Source organism: Eulemur rufifrons, chromosome 7, assembly GCF_041146395.1.
Source record: "Eulemur rufifrons isolate Redbay chromosome 7, OSU_ERuf_1, whole genome shotgun sequence".
NCBI lineage: Eukaryota > Metazoa > Chordata > Mammalia > Primates > Lemuridae > Eulemur > Eulemur rufifrons.
Window position 1 is genome coordinate 131,449,503 of NC_090989.1, and position 19,197 is coordinate 131,468,699.

Sequence of the window (19,197 nt, forward strand, 5' to 3'; positions counted from 1 at the left end):
ACTAAAGACTCCACAAAAAAAAACTATTAGAACTGATAAACAAATACAGTAAATTTGCAGGATACAAAATCAACATACAAAAATCAGTAGCATTTCTGTTAATATATGCCAACACTAAACAATCTAAAAAAGAACCAAGAGAGTAATCCCATTTACCATAGCTATAAGTAAAATAAAATACCTAGGAATGAGCTTAACCAAAGAAGTGAAAGAGTGCTATAGTGAAAACTATAAAACATTGTGGAAAGAAATTGAAGACACAAAAAAATGGAAAGATATTTCATGCTTATGAATTGGAAGAATCAATATTGTTAAAAATGCCCATACTACCCAAAGCAATTTACAAATTTAATGCAATCCCCATCAAAATGACATTCTTCACAGAAATAGAAAACATAATCCTAAAATTTATATGGAACTACAAAAGAAACATAATAACCAAAGCCATCCTGAGCAAAAAGAACAAAACTGGAAGAATCACATTACCAGATTTCAAATTATACTACAGAGCTATAGTAACCAAAACAGCATGGGACCAGCATAAAAACAGATATGTAGACCAATGGAACAGAATAGAGAACACAGAAGTAAATGCACACATCAATAGTGAACTTACCTTTGACAAAGTTGCCAAGAACCTATAGTCTCTTCAATGAATGGTGCTGGGGAAACTGGACATCCATATGCAGAAGAAGGGGTGAGGAACCTGAGGCCTTGGGGCTACATGTGGCCCTCTAGATCCCAAAGTGCAGCCTCTTGACTGAATCCAGACTTCACAGTTTTAATTATAAATCCTTTGAATTAAGGGATTTGTTCTGTAAAATTTGGATTCAGTCAAAAGGCAGCACTCAACAATCCAGAAGGCCACATGTGGCCCCAAGACTGCAGATTCACATTTACCCCTCACCATATACAAAAATCAAATCAAACTGGATTAAGGACTTTAAGACATAAAGCTATGAAACTACTAAAAGAAAACATTGGGGAAACTCTTCAGGACATTGATCTGGGCCAGGACTTCTTGAGCAATACCCTCAAAGCACAGGCAACCAAAGCCAAATTGGACAAATGAGATCACATCAAGCTAAAAAGCTTCTGCACAGCAAAGGAAACAAGCAGCAAAGGGAAGAGACAACCCACAGAATGGGAGAAAATATTTGCAAATTATCCATCTAACAAGGGATTAATAACTAGAATACATAAGGAGCTCTCACTACTCAATAGGAAAAAATGAAATAATCTGATTAAAAATAGGCAAAGGATCTGAATAGATATTTCTCAAAAGAAGATATACAGGTATATGAAAAAATGCTCAATATCATTAGTCATCAGAGAAATGCAAATCAAAACTGCAATGAGATATCATCTCACCTTAGTTAAAATGGCTTTTATCAAAACGACACCCAATAACAGAAGCTGGCAAAGATGTGGAGAAAGGGGAACCCTTACACACTGTTGGTGAGAATGTAAATTAGTGCAACTACTATGGAGAACAGTATGGAGGCTCCTCAATAAACTAAAAATAGAACTACCATATGACCCAGCAATCCCACTGATTGGTATATATCCAAAGGAGGGGAAATCAGTATATTGAAAAGATATCTGCACTTCCGTGTTTATTGCAACACTATTCACAGTAGCCAAGATTTCTAATCAACCTAAAGTGTCCATCAATGGATGAATAGATACAGAAATTGTGGTACATATACATGATGGAATATTACATAACCACAAAAAAGAATGAAATCCTGCCATTTGCAACAAATATATACAACTGCAGAACATTATGTTGAGTGAAATAAGCCAAGCACAGAAAGAGAAATCTTGTGTGTTCTCACTCATATATGGGAGCTAATATTAAAAACAATTGATTTCGGCCGGGCGCGGTGGCTCACGCCTGTAATCCTAGCACTCTGGGAGGCCGAGGTGGGCGGATCGTTTGAGCTCAGGAGTTCGAGACCAGCCTGAGCAAGAGTGAGACCCCATCTCTACTAAAAATAGAAAGAAATTATATGGACAGCTAAAAATATATATAGAAAAAATTAGCCGGGCATGGTGGCACATGCCTGTAGTCCCAGCTACTCGGGAGGCTGAGACAGGAGGATCGCTTGAGCTCAGGAGTTTGAGGTTGCTGTGAGCTAGACTGACACCACGCACTCACTCTAGCCTGGGCAACAGAGTGAGACTCTGTCAAAAAAAAAAAAAAAAAAAAAAAACAATTGATTTCATGGAGACGAAGAATAGAATGATAGTTACCAGAGGCTGGGAAGTGTGGCAGGGAAGAGGGGATAAAGTGGGGATGATTAATGGGTGCAAAAATATAGTTATATACAATGAACAATATTTGATAGCACAACAAAGTGACTATAATCAACAAGTTAGGGTATACTTTAAAATAACTAAAAAAGTGGAAGTAGAATGTTTCTAACACAAAGAAATGATAAATGCCCGAGGTGATGGACACTCCAATTACCCCAATTTGACTAATTCACAATATGCCTGTATCAAAACATCACAAGTATCCTATAAAGATATACAACTATTATGTACCCATAATAATTAAAAAAAACAAAGAAAGAAATCAGCCAGAAAAAAAAAATAATGAAGTCTTCTAATGCATTTGTCTTTTCCTCCTCTGGCCAGGATTTTTTTTAAAAACACAGTTTAGTGAAAGAAATAAGATTAATCAAAAAGACTGTGAGAAGAAAAATCATAAAACTTATAGTCTATTGTTGTTATTCTTGTTGTTTTATAAAAACCAAAAAGAGATTGTGTAACAAAACAGACGCCTGGTTGCAGGAGAGGGAGGGAGGGACAGAGGAGGTCCAGGAGGGCTAACTGTGCAAGCTGGAAGAACTTTTGATCCCATGTACTTAGTAATTTATAGCATCCTGATGTGAGATAAGTCATCTTACCTTTGATTGTGGTTTTTGCCTAACTCATTTATTACATCTAATGACTGGAAACACAGAGCATTTGATTTATTTATATATCAACTTGCTCAAGCCCAAAACTAACCCAGAGAGAAAACAGCAATGAGAAAACCATCTATCATTTTGAATTAAACACTTGTTACCAAGTCATGAAAATTTGTCCTTTATCTAATCTATGTCCAAGATCAATAATAAAAGGTCATGCATTGGGAACAAGGTGACTTGAAGACTTCAACTAAATCTCCAGGCTTCTGTGAACTTGAGCTTCGACCTTCACAGACAACAGGACATGGAGTTTGGCAACAAACGATCCAATAAGCTTAAATGCTGATGTGAAAATTTTGACTCCCCTAATTTAAAACATAATTTCATTGTGAATATTTCAAATGTTGTTTTGATTCTGGTTTTTAGTACTTACTGATAAGTATGCAGAAAGAGATACTTTGGGACTTTTTATTGCCATATTGCTTATTACTGCTTCTGTGTTTAAAAAAATCTGCTTATTGCAAGCAGGGTATAGTCATTTTGTGCATATTGGATTTAATTTTCTACTAAGCAAATAAAAATGCCTAAGAGCAATTTACAGATCTTCTTTTTTACAAATAGTGTCTATGTACTTTGATTTCTAGTGCTATCTGAATGACCCCATGCTGAAAGGATTTCATTTTGCATTTCTAAAATATATACAGAACCCATTAAATGAAAGAAATGTAAGTCATAATTTATATAGGAAAGAAAATGCTCCAATCATGACCCAATGATTTTATATAACCAATATGTTCCTGGCTTCATCAGCCTATGACTACAAAATGAGCTCACATTTTCTCTTGTATACTCAAAGTATTAAAACAAAGTTCTTTCCTAATCACCAGGAGTCAGCAACCACTCACACCCTCTCCCCTAAATGACCTTCAGCTGCTTCTGAGACTGTCCCAGGATCCTGACAGCCACCTGTGCATTCAGAGACAAGCCCCCTCCACCCACCCACCTACCCCAAATCTCCCCCTTCTGGTGTCTTTGTCATTCAGCCTCTACTACTGATGACCTCTAGATATCACCAAGCCACATTGCCATGGCTGTCCTCTGCTACTCACTGCTGCTGCTCCCAACCCCTGTCCTGATCTGAGGGGACCCTGGTCTTCCTGTCCTGCTCCACAGCAAGTACAGACAGAGGCCTCTGTTGAACTCCCCAAAATGTCAGCAATCTATTAATAAAACAAAGCTAAGTTTACTCTAGCTCACTCCAGTAAGGAAGAATATCATCTTGACAGTCTCAGTGTCTTAGAAGGGGGAACTCAGAAGTAGGGTGTTTATAGGGCTTGGGGTCTGGGCATACGTGGCTTAAGGCCTATCCTTCAAGGTAGGAAACTGACTGGGATTGGGCAAAGTCTGTGACCCAACAGTTTAGGATTGGTGGATACAGAAATGACAGTCTGGAAGTGAATCTTAATAAGTAAATTGTTGTTTGATAAGTGAGTTGTTTGCCCTATAAGAAGACCGCTATTTCTGATAAATTGATAAGCAGGAATTTCCTGAAACAAACAGGTTATGTATCGGTGTACAGTCTTATCTCTCCCAGGCAAAGGTTGCCTGGAACAAATAACTAAGTCGTGTTGACATAGGTGGACTTCAACCTTACCCACATCTTGCTGGCACCAAAGGTCTCAGTGTCACCTCCCCTATTTGACAGGTTCAGACCCTGGCTAAGCTCTCAAAGACCAGCTTCCTGCCCCACTCCAGACCTGTCTCACCTGACCAGGAGCAAGCTGTTCCCTTCCACCAAAACCTTCCAGAATCTCAGAATCAGCCCAACTGACTCTCATCCTTGTATAGGAAGAGAAAAAAAGAAAAAAGGAAGAAAGAAAGGCCATAAGGACATTTCCCCCTCTTTCTCTTCCACACTATGGCCAGCCTGCCCTGTGTACTTTTTTCTTGCCCAAACTTAACCCAGACTTGCAGTGGAAGCCTCCTGATTCCCAATAAGGACAGAGTCTAGCTCTGGCCCCGTAGCTCAATAAGAGGATCACGTTGGTGCATTTCTTAGTTTCTGGGTTACTTGAACTTTTTCATGATCCCCTTTAATCTAAATATTCTAGAAACTAGACCCAAAATACATGTCTTACATTTCTATGGTTATAGTTCTACCAGCAATGATTTCTTCCTTCAAACCATCAAGGAAGAGAGTTATTCTAACTGTGGAAGACAACAAAAAAATGGTCCCTTCTGCTCTGTAATTTAAAATTTGATTCTAGAAAGACTTAATTTTTTTTTTAATTCTCATCTGAATAGTTTGAAACAAAGGAAGCTTACAACAAATAAACATACAGAAACCTAAACTGAGAAAATAAGTGCTAGGCAATACTTGCTTTCTTTTACCTGCTGCTTTTTTAAAATCATTTAAGGAAATATTCTATCTCTAAGCTAGAGCATTGACATGCAATATAAACATAAGATGCTCCCAGATGATCCTTCAGTTAGTGCCTTAAATCTAAACACAATGACAGAGCCATCCGATTCTAGGTGATAAATTCTAGAGCCACAAAAGTACTAAGGTCCTGGGAAAGAAATATCTAAAACAATATTTAAAAAGTGACAGTACATATGGACTGGGATAAGTATTATTATCTTTCTCCTGGGAAAGAAATATCCAAAATAATATTAAAAAATTGAAAGTACACATGGACTGGGATTGGTATTATTACCTTATCTGAGTCTGTGAGTTCCTTGAGGGTGAGCCTGTCCTCAGTATCAAACATAATATAATTGTTAAATAAGCATTTGATGACTGACTAGCTGACTGATTGAACGACTGAATGAGTAAAGGAATGGCTTGCAATTAGCCCTCTTGGGGATTAGCCCTCTGAATCTGGCCTGGAGATCCTGGAACTACAATGAGGTTGAACTGCATCAAAAGAAAAAATCCTTTATTTTAAAAATTTTGCTGATGTACCAAATAAATATGAATTCCTAAGCTCCATAGGAAAGTGATAGACCAACAAATGAATCTAGAAGTGGTAGGGTATACCGAGATATCAACAGATCTGGAGGCAAGCCTGGCTGGTGGGATCAGGGGAGGGGCCAAGAGACAGAGAAGAGGTAGAGCCATCCCACTGGGCTGAAGCAGTGCCTCACTTGGGAAGGACAGTTGACCCAGAGCAAGGCAGGCCCTCAGACACTGTCAACACCTTGGTAGATGACGCACGCCGCAGGGAGCTGCAGAACTTGGGGCTCTTGACTTTCAGCACCTGCTTTGGTGGGAAGAGGAGAGAATGCTGAAAGGTCAGAGCTTCCAAGTGCCCAGTAAGTACGCAGCCTCTGCAGGGAGAAGTTCTCCCAAGCTTCTGCATGGAGGTTCTAGCCCGTATGAGTATGAAGATCCCTAGAAAATAATCAGGCCCAAGTATCTCCAATATGAAAGTCACATCTACAAATGCTGCATGCTCCTTAATTCTGACTTCAAGGAAAGTAATGTCTTAGAGTTGTCCCTAACCAAAACTTACGCTTCAAGGTGAAGACATATTTTAGGTTTTATTTAAAATCTGATCCCAACAATCCCCACAGTAGCAACTCTTGCTGGACCTTGATACACTTCTCACAAAATCCGGAAGAGAATAATTTCCTCTTGTGGGAAAGCCTATGGAGACATTTATAAAAAGGCCAGCTCTCTGAGTATTAATCTGCATGTTCCCTTTAGAGTTCCCTGCCCTTCCTCCACCCATGCCCACTCTCCAGGACAGTGATTCCCAACCTTGGCAGCATAACAACATCTTGGAAGCTGCTTCTAAAAAGTACTAGTTTCTGGTCCCCAAACACTGATATTCTGATTTAATTGGACTTATGTGGGGGTCCAGGCCTCAAAAAAGTGTTTAGGTGATTCTAATGTGCAACCAGAATTGAAAACCAGTGACCCAGGCCCATCTTCTCTCCCTGAGCTCAAAATAAATGGCCCATCTGAGAGCAGGACAAAGGCCTGGTTTAGGGCTAGCTTTTCCCTTCAGGGAGATGAAAGGCTAGGGCTGGGGAGAAGGAGCAAGAGATGTGGACAAGGGTCTGGGCAGTAAGGACATCCCTGAAGTAGGGAAGAGAAGGGGGCTTCTGTTGCAAAGGACCAAAGAGAGGGGTGGAGGCCCTTCCAAGGCCAGGCTGGCCTCCAGCATGGACACTCCCCTCCCGCCAGCCACAGCTCACCACTTGGATCTACCTGACCCAGGGGTACCAGGTGCCCATAAGCCCTCCAGGGAGCAGATACTCTGTGTTAAGATGTGGGCACGAGGGGAGACCCCACTTCTGATCCAGGTGGAACGTGAGAGAGGTGGGGAATTTCCCTGTGGGCTCACACTGACTTCTCCACTTTTCTTTCCTTGTACTAATTACCCCAACTCCCACCACTGCCCTAACCTTGAAGGGAGCTTCACAGGGAGGACAAACAATTTTCAACATCTACAACCTAAGTATTCTTTCAAGGAATTACATCCTACATTCTTCCCCCCAACCAAATACATTGTTTGGTGATTGAGTCAGTTTCAAAAAAAAAGAAAAAACCTAGACACACTGAATAATGTGATTTTATGTGGTAGTTGCTAATGTCAACATAGAATTTCAGATTACCATGGGCTAATTAGTTCAAGCTCATTGCAACCTATAGGAGTATTTTTGCAACATGATTTACTCAGGTCTAATCCATTCCTGAAAATGTGTTGGATAACGAGCAAATTTTCAGACAGTGGGAGACTCTATTGTATTATTTTAAATGAGAAAAGTAAAGATATATTCCCAGCCCATCCAAAATCCTTAACACATTACTCCAAATATCATTAAAACCCTTAAACACCTATATAACAGTCCACCAAGGATCTCTACAGAATGCAAACATTTAAAACACCAATTACTGAATTATTGAACATTTAATGAACTCATTAGTGAGTACATTTGTGTACAGTACTCAATGATTCTAAACAGCATTAGATGTAAAATATATTTTCTCCTAGTCTGCCACAAACATATATTTATTAAATGTAAATAAGCAATATAGTAAAGACACGTAGAATACCAAAGCTGCTCTCTAAATTGGATGAGGTTGGGGAGAGGGGGCTGAGGGAATGTGGCAAAGGATAAAATATCAAGCAAAGAGCCACAGAGGGTAACTTTGGGTCAACCCCACAGGTTCCTTCTGAGACCAGAGTTGCTCCAACAGTGAGTGAGGAAGCCCCCACTGATCTGTCCTTGGCTAAGGGGTGCCTTCAAGGCAAGGGATGACTAAGTTCCCAAGTACTTCTGACTCTCCATGTATTCAGGGAAAGCAGATTCCAGAAGCCTGAAGGCAGCCCTTCAACAAAGGTCATGTGGCTGTAGGTCATGCAAGCACCCAGGCTGAGCACTGCCACGTACACTCCCTACTCTCATACCCCTTTTTGGTAGATGCAGAACTGAGATCTCGAGAGATGAAGCAACTTGTCACGTGGCGACTGGGAGGTTTAACCAAAGCCAACAGGGTTTCTGACTATCTCCTTTTTCATTCTATGAATTTTAATCACATATGTCATCACAACTTTCATTTTTCCCAACTGCAAATCCTAATCACTTCAGTTTTCACTCAGACAAAAGTAATCCATTGACTTATCAACTTGGGTAGCTCAGGTGCCACTCTCTTTGAAACGGGCAGTTGTACCTTGTCTTTCTAATGTCTTAACTTCAATTGACCAGAACTGATTATAACATTGCAGGGAAGTACATACTGCAGTTTCGTACATGAGGAAGAAGACTTCCTCATTTTGTTTTGGTGCTTTTGCAATGGCGCCAGCTTTGGGTTGGCTATTTTAGTTAGAGGAGCCCACACAGTTGATGTCTCTGGTACTGATTGACAGTGACTCTTGCACCTAATGCCATCACCCCAAGGCCTCTTCTAGGTCTTTCTGCCTGGAAATCTCTCCCTGGATAACTACACCTCCTTCTCCAAATATAAGCCCTGCTCATTACTCATTCATCTTCAGAAACTGCTTCCTTCGGGAAGCTTTCCCTACCTATATCCAAGACCAGGAAGGATGGGCCTGGGTACAATAATTGCATGCAGTCAAGACCTTATCATGTGACTTATACTGTCCTCTAATTGTCTTCTAGCTTTATTCTCCATTTATGCCATTAGATATTAAAAACAAGAATTGTGTCTTACTATTGCATCCTCTGTGCTTGGCACATGGAAGGTGGTCTATAAATAATTATTGGATAAATAATCTGTGAGAAAATGTCTTCCTAAATCATAATGGATGGTTCAAAGCTCTCAAAATATTGATCAGGATCCATTTTTCACCAATATAGAAATGGGTAAAGGTGCTCACAAATCAAAAGTATCTTAGCTCACCTTTAAGCCTGGAAGGACACTGGACACATGTTCTCTTGGAAATAGCGGCAATATCCTTTCCTACAACCAGTAGTAACATGTATAGCTACTACTACTGGGAAAGAACTAAGTACTTGCCCTCTCACATGTCCAGATACAAACCTAATAAAAGTGAATTAAACTAATACAGCAAAAGTCAAAGTCAAAACTAATATTCAGTTCCTACCCTGTCTACCTCCACAGGTTCTGTTATAGTTAAACACACACAAATCACCCACAACTATGACTTTTCTAATTTCATTTTTGTGTGAGAATAAATATTTTCCACAATTCAGAAATGCCCTGGAATATGACATCAGACCAAACCAAAAGATTCTCTTAAGATACTTTCTTTAGCTCCACCACTCTCATGAGATGTTTTTCTAACAGTTATACTTTGCTGTGGAACATCAAGTACCACATTGAACACACTAAATCTATCAAGTCGCTAGATTAAGAGCCAATGTTATGTGCCCTGACAGTGACCTCCATGCAGTCCTTTCCTTTTTAAAATAAAAGTTCCAAGGCAACACTCTGAATTCCAGCTCTGGTCATAAAACAGCCCAGAGAGTCGGACAAATTCCATTCATAAAATGTATCACAGCTAAACTGTTTCCATGGCAATGAATTTTATTTTTGCAATCAACAGAGCCTTTGAAAAGGGTGTTGTTTTAATTACATATGCCCTCTCAGCCTTCTTCTCATCCAACTGGAAATCCTCTGCTCAGCTCAGCTGCGCTTCCCTGGGCTTGGCTCCTGGCCACAGGCTTCGTTCAGATCTGATCCATGAGGCTCTCAATCTTCTGGGGCCATTGGGCTGCCCAGGACTTGTTCTTCTCACAGTGGTGGCAGAAGCTCACGGGCATAGCTCAGTTGGCCCAGCCTCTGCATACGTCACATTTGCTAATATCCCATTAGCCAAAGCAAGTTACATGGCTACGTGCAAAGTCAAGGGACAGGGAACTATAGCTATCTCTCACAGAGGTGGAGAGAAGAGAGTGAATATTTGTTGAACAAGAATCTAATCTATCACAAATTATCTGAATAAAATCTTCAATGTATTGTTGTTTTGTGCATGATAGGCTTGACACCTTGGTAGTTCAGATGAGGGTAGAAATATAAAGAGGAACTTGTAGCTCAAGTTAATAATCACCATAGTAAGAATAATAGTTAACATTTACAACAGCAGGATCTTGTAGATCACGATAACAATAATTTAGTTTCTACTCATGCAAAAACCTCTCCATCTCTTTCAATGTCTTAGGTACATATCTTTGAACCTGACCCTGTTCCCTCCTATCTTGCTCATTTTACCTAACATATTTGTTCACTTCTACATGGGTTTAAAAAGTGGATCCCTGGCCAGGCGCAGTGTCTCAAGCCCGTAATCCCAGCACTCTGGAAGAGTGGGAGGATCACTTGAGGTCAGGAGTTTGAGACCAGCCTGAGCAAGAGCAAAACCCTATCTCTACAAAAAATAGAAAAATTAACCAGGTGTGGTGGCACACACCTGTAGTCCCAGCTACTTGGGAGGCTGAGGTAAGAAGATTGCTTGAACGCAGGAGTTTGAGGTTACAGTGAGCTATGAGTGCCACTGCACTCTAGCCAGAGCAACAGAGCGAGACTCTGTCTCAAAAAAAAAAAAAAAAAAAGAAAAGAAAAAAAGAAAGAAGAAAGAAAAATAATCCCATTGAATACTTTCATTGAGCACTGAAACACAAATGAGTTTTAGACGTTCACCACTAGCAAAGAGATGTACACAGAAGGAAAATAAAATGATGGAGCAATATAGTTACAATGTACACCAGAGTTCAGCAAGTTTGCCATTCAGACAGTGAAGCTCTAAAAAGGCAAATGTCCAAGGTTTCATAATGACTCCTCCAGCCAAACCCAGGGCTTGGGTCACCAAAATTTAACATGGCACATAAATCTGGGATCAAATAAGTTTCTTCGCCCAATACTACTCCTACAAAACATATAAATTAAGTTTGTACTTTACTGACCTTAATAAGCTACCTTTCAGGTACTAAAAAATAAAGTGTGGGATAATAGAACAAGATCTAGAGAAGGAGCCACGAGACCTGTATTCTCATGCTTGTTCTTCCACGTGCTGGCCACGGGGCCCTTAGCTAGCCCACCCTGCTTGACCTCAATTTTCTCCCACTGGAGACAACACCCCTTTCTCGGACTTTGTCCAGTGTGGTTGCAAGGATCAAAAGTAAGCATGTTGCGAGAGTTGTGTCACAACACAAAAATGCAATTTGTTGTTGTTCACCATCAATAAGATATGCTTCTTTATACTTTTTCCCATTTTGGTAAATAATGGGCCAAACACTGCGGTGAGTTATCAAATATTGAAAGACTTAGCACTTGCCCTCAGGGGGATTACAGGGAGACAGAATTATTATAAATTCATCTATACAATGTATAAATAAATTATTAGAGGCAAAACAAACTAGAAACCTCTGACTTAATATAGAACCAGTTTCTCTGCAAAGATATAGAACTTTTATTCATATACAGCAAATATTGACAGAGCCTCTGCTATGAGCAGATACCATTCCAAGTATTGCAATACAGCAGTAAATAAAACAAACCAAAACATTCATTACAACTGAAAGTTGCCCACTTGCCAAGAGCCCTGCCAATTCAGAGAACAGCCAATTAATAAATCACTTCTTAGCGACCACTAGAAACTACAGGCCAGATAGGTTGATTTTTATCGAAGAGAAATTTTCCAAAGTATGACTTTCCCAGTAGTTTGTTCATTTGTTTGTTTCTCTGTTTCCCTCAGATTATAGCCATCTTGGTTTCTTGTGTTAAGACATGTCCACTTTCTAAGGCTGTTAACACTGTGATTGGTTTTAAGTGGGCCTGAATAAATGGTGATCTTAAGTGAGACCATTTGGTCATATGAAAAAGGTTACATCAGTACATTTTTAGCAGATCCAAACACAGAGGTTTTTACACATTTATGAGTTCCCAGGAAGAGACTAATGGGAGGAATCTAGGACAAGTATACTGAAAAACTGCCAAGTGGCCGTTCTATGGAAATATTTTATGGAAAATCTGGTCTAAGATTTCAGTAAGGAGAGAAGTAGAAACTAATGATAATATTTGGGTATTTTCTATAATTTCTGGTATTCTTATCACTGTCATAACCAATAAGGAAGAATGGCTTATAATCCATTCAGTAAAGTGAAAACTACATCATTAAATGAGCTGATTTGTGGGGGCTGGGAAGAGGGGGCATGGGAAGATAGTTCTCTATTCCTGCATCAGTACAAGCTGCTAAACCAAAATAACTCCTAACCTCAGTGTGCAATTAGCCAGGCATGGTGGCTCATGCCTGTAGTCCTAGCTACTTGCAAGGCTGAGGAGGAGGGATCACTTGAGCCCAAGAGTTCAAGGTTACAGTGAGCTCTGATCATGCCACTGCACACCAGCCTGGATGACAGAGTTATACCTTGTCTCAAAAAAAAAAAAAAATTAAAAAAAAGAGGAAATTAGGACACAGACACATAGAAGGAATAGCATGTGAGGACATAAAAAGAAGATGGCCATCACAAGCCAAGGAGAGGAGCCTCAAAAGAAGCCAGCCCTGCCAGCACCTTGATTTCAGACTTCCAGAACTGTGGAAAAATAAATTTCTGCTGTTTAAGCCACCCAGTCTGTGGTGTTTTGTTATGGCAGCCCTGGCAGACTAACACACAAGGCAAGTTCTTTTACCAAAATACAATGAAATTAGAAATGAATAATAGAAAGAAATTTGGGAAATACATACATATCTGGAAATTAAATACCACACTCCTAAATAAGCCATGGGTCAAATATAATAAAAAATTAGAAGTAAAAGAACAAATAAAAAGAAAAGTAGATGAATGAAAACTAAAACACAACATACAAAACTTACAGGATACAGCTAACACAGTGCTCAGAGCTGTAAAATTTATAGCTGTAATACCTATATTTAAAAATATTTCAAATTAATTACCTAAACTTCTGCCTTAAGAAACTAGAAAAAGAGAAGCAAACTAAATAAAGAACAAGCAGAAGGAAATAAATAATAAAAATTAGAGCAAAAATACATGAAGTAGAGAAGAGAAAAACAATAGCAAAAATTAACAAACCCAATGTTGATAAATTCAAAAGATAAACAAAATTGACAAACTTTTAGCTAGACTAACCAAGAATAAAAAAGAGAAGATTTAAATAACTAAAATCGGGAATGAATAAGGAGATATTACTATCTACAATGAATAAGCAAAAGGATTATAAAAGAATACTATGAACAATCGTATGTCAACAAATTAGATAACATAGATGAATTGGACACCTTCCTAGAAGACACAAACTACCAAAACTGACTCATATCTAAATAAGCCCATAGCACGTAAAGAAATTGACTTAGTAACTGAAACATTTCCAATACAGAAAAGCCCAGGCCCAGATGGCTTCACCACTAAATTCTAACAAACATTCAAAGCATTAACTCCAATCATTCGCAAACTCTTCCAAAATATAGAATAAGAGGGAACACATCCCAACTCATTCTTTGAAGCCAGAATTATTCCAATACCAAGTGGAGGGAAAAATATTATGAAAAATAGAAATAATAGAACAATATATTTTATGAATATAAATGCAGAAAGCACAATAAAATACTAGCAAACTGAATCCAGCAACATGTAAAAAAGATCATACACCATGACCAACTGGGATTTACCCCTGAAGTGCAAGAGCAGATTAACATGCAAAAATTAATTAAAGTCTTATAGAGACAGAGAGTAGAATGATGCTTACCAGAGACTGGGAAGGGCAGCTGGGAGGCAGGGATAAAGTGGGGATGGTTAATGGGTGCAAATATATAGTTAGACAGTTAGATAGAAGGAACAATATTTGATAGCACAACAAAGGAACTATAATCAACAATAAGTTAGGGTATACTTTAAACTAAAAGAGTGGAATTGGAATATTCCTAATACAAACAAATGTTAAATGCCTGAGGTGATGGATACCCTAATAACCCTGATTTGATTAATTCACATTGTATGCCTGTATGGAAACTTCTCACATACCCCGTAAAGATATACAGCCATTATACACTCATAATAGTTAGAAATAAAAATTTTCAAATAAATAAAGTGAAAAATATTAGCAACTTCAGCTATTGAGAAATTTATTTGATAAAAAGCACCAATTTCACACTTCAAAAACATTAATCAGGGTCATGCACAATATTAATAAAGTACAAAAACATGATGATCTCAGTAGATATAGAAAAAGCACTTGACAAAACCAAACACTGTTGCGTGATAAAAACACTCAATAAACTAGAAATAGAAAAGAACTTCCTCAATCTACTAAAGGACAATTTACAAAAAATCCACAGCTGACATATTTTTAATAATCATGTCAGTAATAACAATTTTTAGCATTTTACTTCAAACTCCTGGCAACTTGATTTAAGTTCCATATTAACCAATATGAACCAAGATTTCTTGGAGAAATGACTAATTACAAATCTGAGACAGGAAATGTACAAGACAAGTTTGGAAGCTTATAAAGTCAGAAATCTTCAAGATCACTGGAGTCACATCTGAAAACTTTTGAAGCCAAATGAAACAGTGTAAGAACATAGAAATGAGGATCAAACAAATGCCTGAATTCATAATGATCCAAAAAATAAATAAAAACCTATTGCTCACCTTTGGAGAAAGATAAGAAAAGAAACTCATATTGAAAACTGGCAAATAAATGAAAAGAATCAAACATTTAATTTGTCTTTCTCTATAAACTGTACTGTAGAGCAATCAAATAAATGAAGAAAAGTTTGTCATCATAGAAATAGTCTAGTTAATAAATGGGGAAAATGATAGAATTAGAACATCACTATTTTAAATATCCTTAATGAAAAAATGCATAGACATAATAATTAATGACTGTTAACATAATAAAACAGAAATAATTGGACTTTATATGCCTCCTGCTGGAAGTATATGTCATAAAAATCATAGCTGAACCTGACTAAGTCCCTAGTTCTAACAACCAATTAATAAAAAATACAGAAGACAGAAGGAATGTTAAACATCATCATAGGCACGCAACAAGCAAATCCAGAATGCAGAAAACTCCATAGGAGTTTTTTTAGGACAAAAGATCCAATTTCTTCAATAAATGAATCACATGGTAGCACAATGAATATGAGAGAGAAATGGAAAGTATACTTTTATAAGGGTCTTATACTACACATGAAGTAGCATAATATTGCTCAAAGGTACACTGTGACCAATCACTAAAAACATTAGAAAAGGACATATAACTAATTAGTCAAATGGAGATCCAATAGAAGCAAAAAAAAAAAAAAAAAAAAAAAAAACAGGGGATTGAGATGATGGCGGAGTGGTGGTGACTGCCTGGATTCGTGCTCCCGGAGAGGAAGGCATGGATCCGGACCTACCACAACGCTAGAGGACCGCTCCCCCACAAGAATAGTGGTGTGAATCCACGGAGAATCAACGTGGGACAAACAGAGCAAAGAAAAGTCTGAGGTGAACGGGAAATAAAATTGCGAAATTCTGGAGAGTGCGGGACGGACAATAGACAGCAGAGCATGGGTTGGCTACACCCACCCCACCATCGAGTGGGGTGGGGGCAACCTCCTAGGAAAGTGGCTTGTTCTCCCCACTGACCTCCACACCCACTTATTTAGAGACCTGCCTCAAGCCTGTGCAGAATCACCAAGGGAGACGTGGGGCTTTGTAGACAGGAGCCTTTTTCGGGAAAACAGCTTAGACCCTATGGGGTCTCAGCTGAGACCGCACTTAGCGAGGAGGGATGGAACTGCGCCAAGGCGGAAAACTGCAAAGGATCCCTGAACAACGGATTTCTTTGTATCTCCTTGCTCCTTTTTTCGGCGGTTTTCCAGCCAGTGGCCCCCGGTAAGCGTCTTTGTCCGCCAGACCCCCAGCTCCGGTGTCTGCCAAACATGAAATGCTAATCCCCTCCAGCCCCGGAGCTCTGTGGGCGCGCGGGTGCCATCTTGAAATCCAAAGCAAAACTACTCGGGAGCCACAAGGTGCCCAGCGGCTCTCTGCGTGGCACCCTCCGCTATTCTCTGAACCCACGCCAAGAGCGTGGGATATACATAAGCACGGTGGGCAAGAGATACTATTGGGAAAACAGCTTGGACCCTGGAGGAATCTCAGCCAGGGCCGTGCTCGGCGCGGAGGGGCGGAGCTGTGCTAAGGCATAAAAAAAAAAAACATAGGGTCGCTGAACTATATATTTTATTTCTGGGTATTTTTCTGTTTTTTTTTTTCGGCGGTTCACTAGCCGGACAGCCTCAGTGGGCATCTTTGCCCACCAGGCCCCCGGATCCGGTGGTTGCCGAATCTGGAATGCTAATCTCCTCCAGCCCCGGAGCTCTGCGGCTGCATGGGCGCCATCTTGAAATCCAAAGCGAAACCGCTCAGGAGCCACAAGGTGCCAAGCGGCTCTCTGCGCGGATCCCTCCGCTATTCTCTGAACCCACGCCAAGAGCGCAGGATAGTCATAAACACGGTGGGCAAGAGACATTACCGGGAAAACAGCTTGGTCCCTGGGGGAATCTCAGCTGGGGCCGCGCTAGGCGCGGAGGGGCGGAGCTGCGCCAAAAAAAAAAAAAAAAAAAGGGTCGCCAAACTATATATTTTATTTCTGTGTATTTTTCTGGTTTTTTTTTTTTTTTTTTGGCGGTTTTCCATCCGGTGGCCCCCGGTTAAGTCTTTGCCCGCCAGACCCCCAGCTCCGGTGTCTGCCGAACGTGAAACGCTAATCCCCTCCAGCCCCGGAGCTTTGCGGATGCGCAGGTGCCATCTTGAAATCCAAAGCGAAACCACTCGGGAGACACAAGGTGCCGAGGGGCTCTCTGCACAGCACCCTCCGCTATTCTCTGAACCCACACCAAGAGCGCGGGATATACATAAACACAGTAGACAAGAGACACTACCAGGAAAACAGCTTGGGCCCTGGGGGAATCTCAGCCGGGGCCGCGCTGGGCGTGGTGGGGCGGAGTTGAGCTAAGGTGTAAAAAAACAATGGATCGCTGAACTACAGATTTTATTTTTATTTATTTTTTTATTTTTTATTTTATTTTTATTTTTTTATTTTTTGCCTTGCCCTGCCCTGCCCTGCCTTTTTTTTTTTTTTTTCTTTCTTTCTTTTCTTTTCTTTTTCTTTTTCTTTCTTTCTTCTTTTTGCCTTCTAGCTGGGGAGTCATGGTGGGCTTCGGAACTCGCCAGGCCCCTGGCTCTGGTATCTACCGGAACCTGAGCAGTCACCCCCAGCATCGGCGATCTGCGGGCACGCAATCGCCATCTTGGGGCCCACAGTCAAGTAGCTGCGGAGCCATAGGGTGCCAAGAGGCTCCCTGGACAGCCCCCTCCCCTGGTCCATGGACCTTCTATAGGGGCCCCGCCCTTGTGTAAACACTGAGTACTTCTCCAGACGCGAGAGTGTGGACCCTGCTCCCTGGGGACATTGGGCCAGGGCAGACTTTTGCCCATGGGAGCTGCAGCAGCTAGGGCGCTGAGCAAGCGAGAGCACCGTCCACTCCCCATAGCTAGTATCTTTCCTGTGGAAAGAGACAGAAACCACCCATATAGAGGAAGAACCAAAGGGAAGCAAACAAACAAGGAGAATTTCGGTCTGCTACTAGTGTGGACCCTGCCTCCCTACTGAAAGACCACAACACACTGCCCTAACTCGACAAAGCGGTCTTGGATCACTCCAATTCTCTAGGGTTGGACCCACCAGAAGCAGCCCCCCAACTGAAATAGAAAAAACTCTAAACAATACACAACAGTCTTCCCCTCTGGAAAAAAGAAACAACATACCTAGACTGCTTCACAGCCTAAGAACAGAGTACAAAGAGTGCTGTTAACCAGACTAAATCTGTAAGAAAAGATCCAATGATAAATCTAGATGGGAAGGGCCCAGCAAAAAAACACGGGGAGCACAAAGAATCAAACGGAAATCTCACCCCCAAAGAGAAATACCAGCTCTAAACCATTTGACACAAACCAGACTGAAAATACCAACATGTCACAGGAAGAATTTCAATTATGGATTATAAACAAACTGAATAATATACAAGAAACAATGGATAACCAACACAAAGAAACCACAAAAAAAATACAGGATTTGGAGGAAAAAATTCACTAAAGAAATGGAAATATTGAAGAAAAACGAAACTGAACTCCTAGAAATGAAGAGTTCACTCAGAGAGCTACAAAACACTGTGGAAAGTCTCAAGAGCAGGGTAGATAAAACAGAGGAAAGAATCTCAGAGATTGAAGATAACTCTTTCCAACTAAATAAGTCAGTCACAGAGATAGATCAAAGAAATAAGAGAAATGATGAGAGTCTTCAAGAAATGTGGGATTATATGAAGAAACCTAACTTGAGAGTTAATGGCATTCCTGAGGGTAAAGAAGATAATAAGCAAGGGTTGGACAAGCTATTTGAAGACATAATTGAGGAAAATTTTCCAGGCCTTGCTAAAACTCTAGATATACAGGTTCAAGAAGCTCAAAGGACCCCTGGGAGATTCATAGCAAATAGGAAAACACCACGCCACGTAGTCATCAGGCTGACCAAAATACCCACTAAAGAGTCTCTTCTTCAAGCTGCAAGGAGAAAGAAACAAGTAACATACAAAGGAAAGCCCATCAGAATTACACCAGATTTCTCAACTGAAACCTTACAACCAAGAAGAGGTTGGGGCCCCATTTTCACTCTTCTGAAACAGAATAATGCCCAGCCTAGAATCTTGTACCCAGCTAAGCTAAGTTTTCTATACGAAGGAGAAATTAAGACATTCTCAGATAAACCAAGGTTGAGGGAATT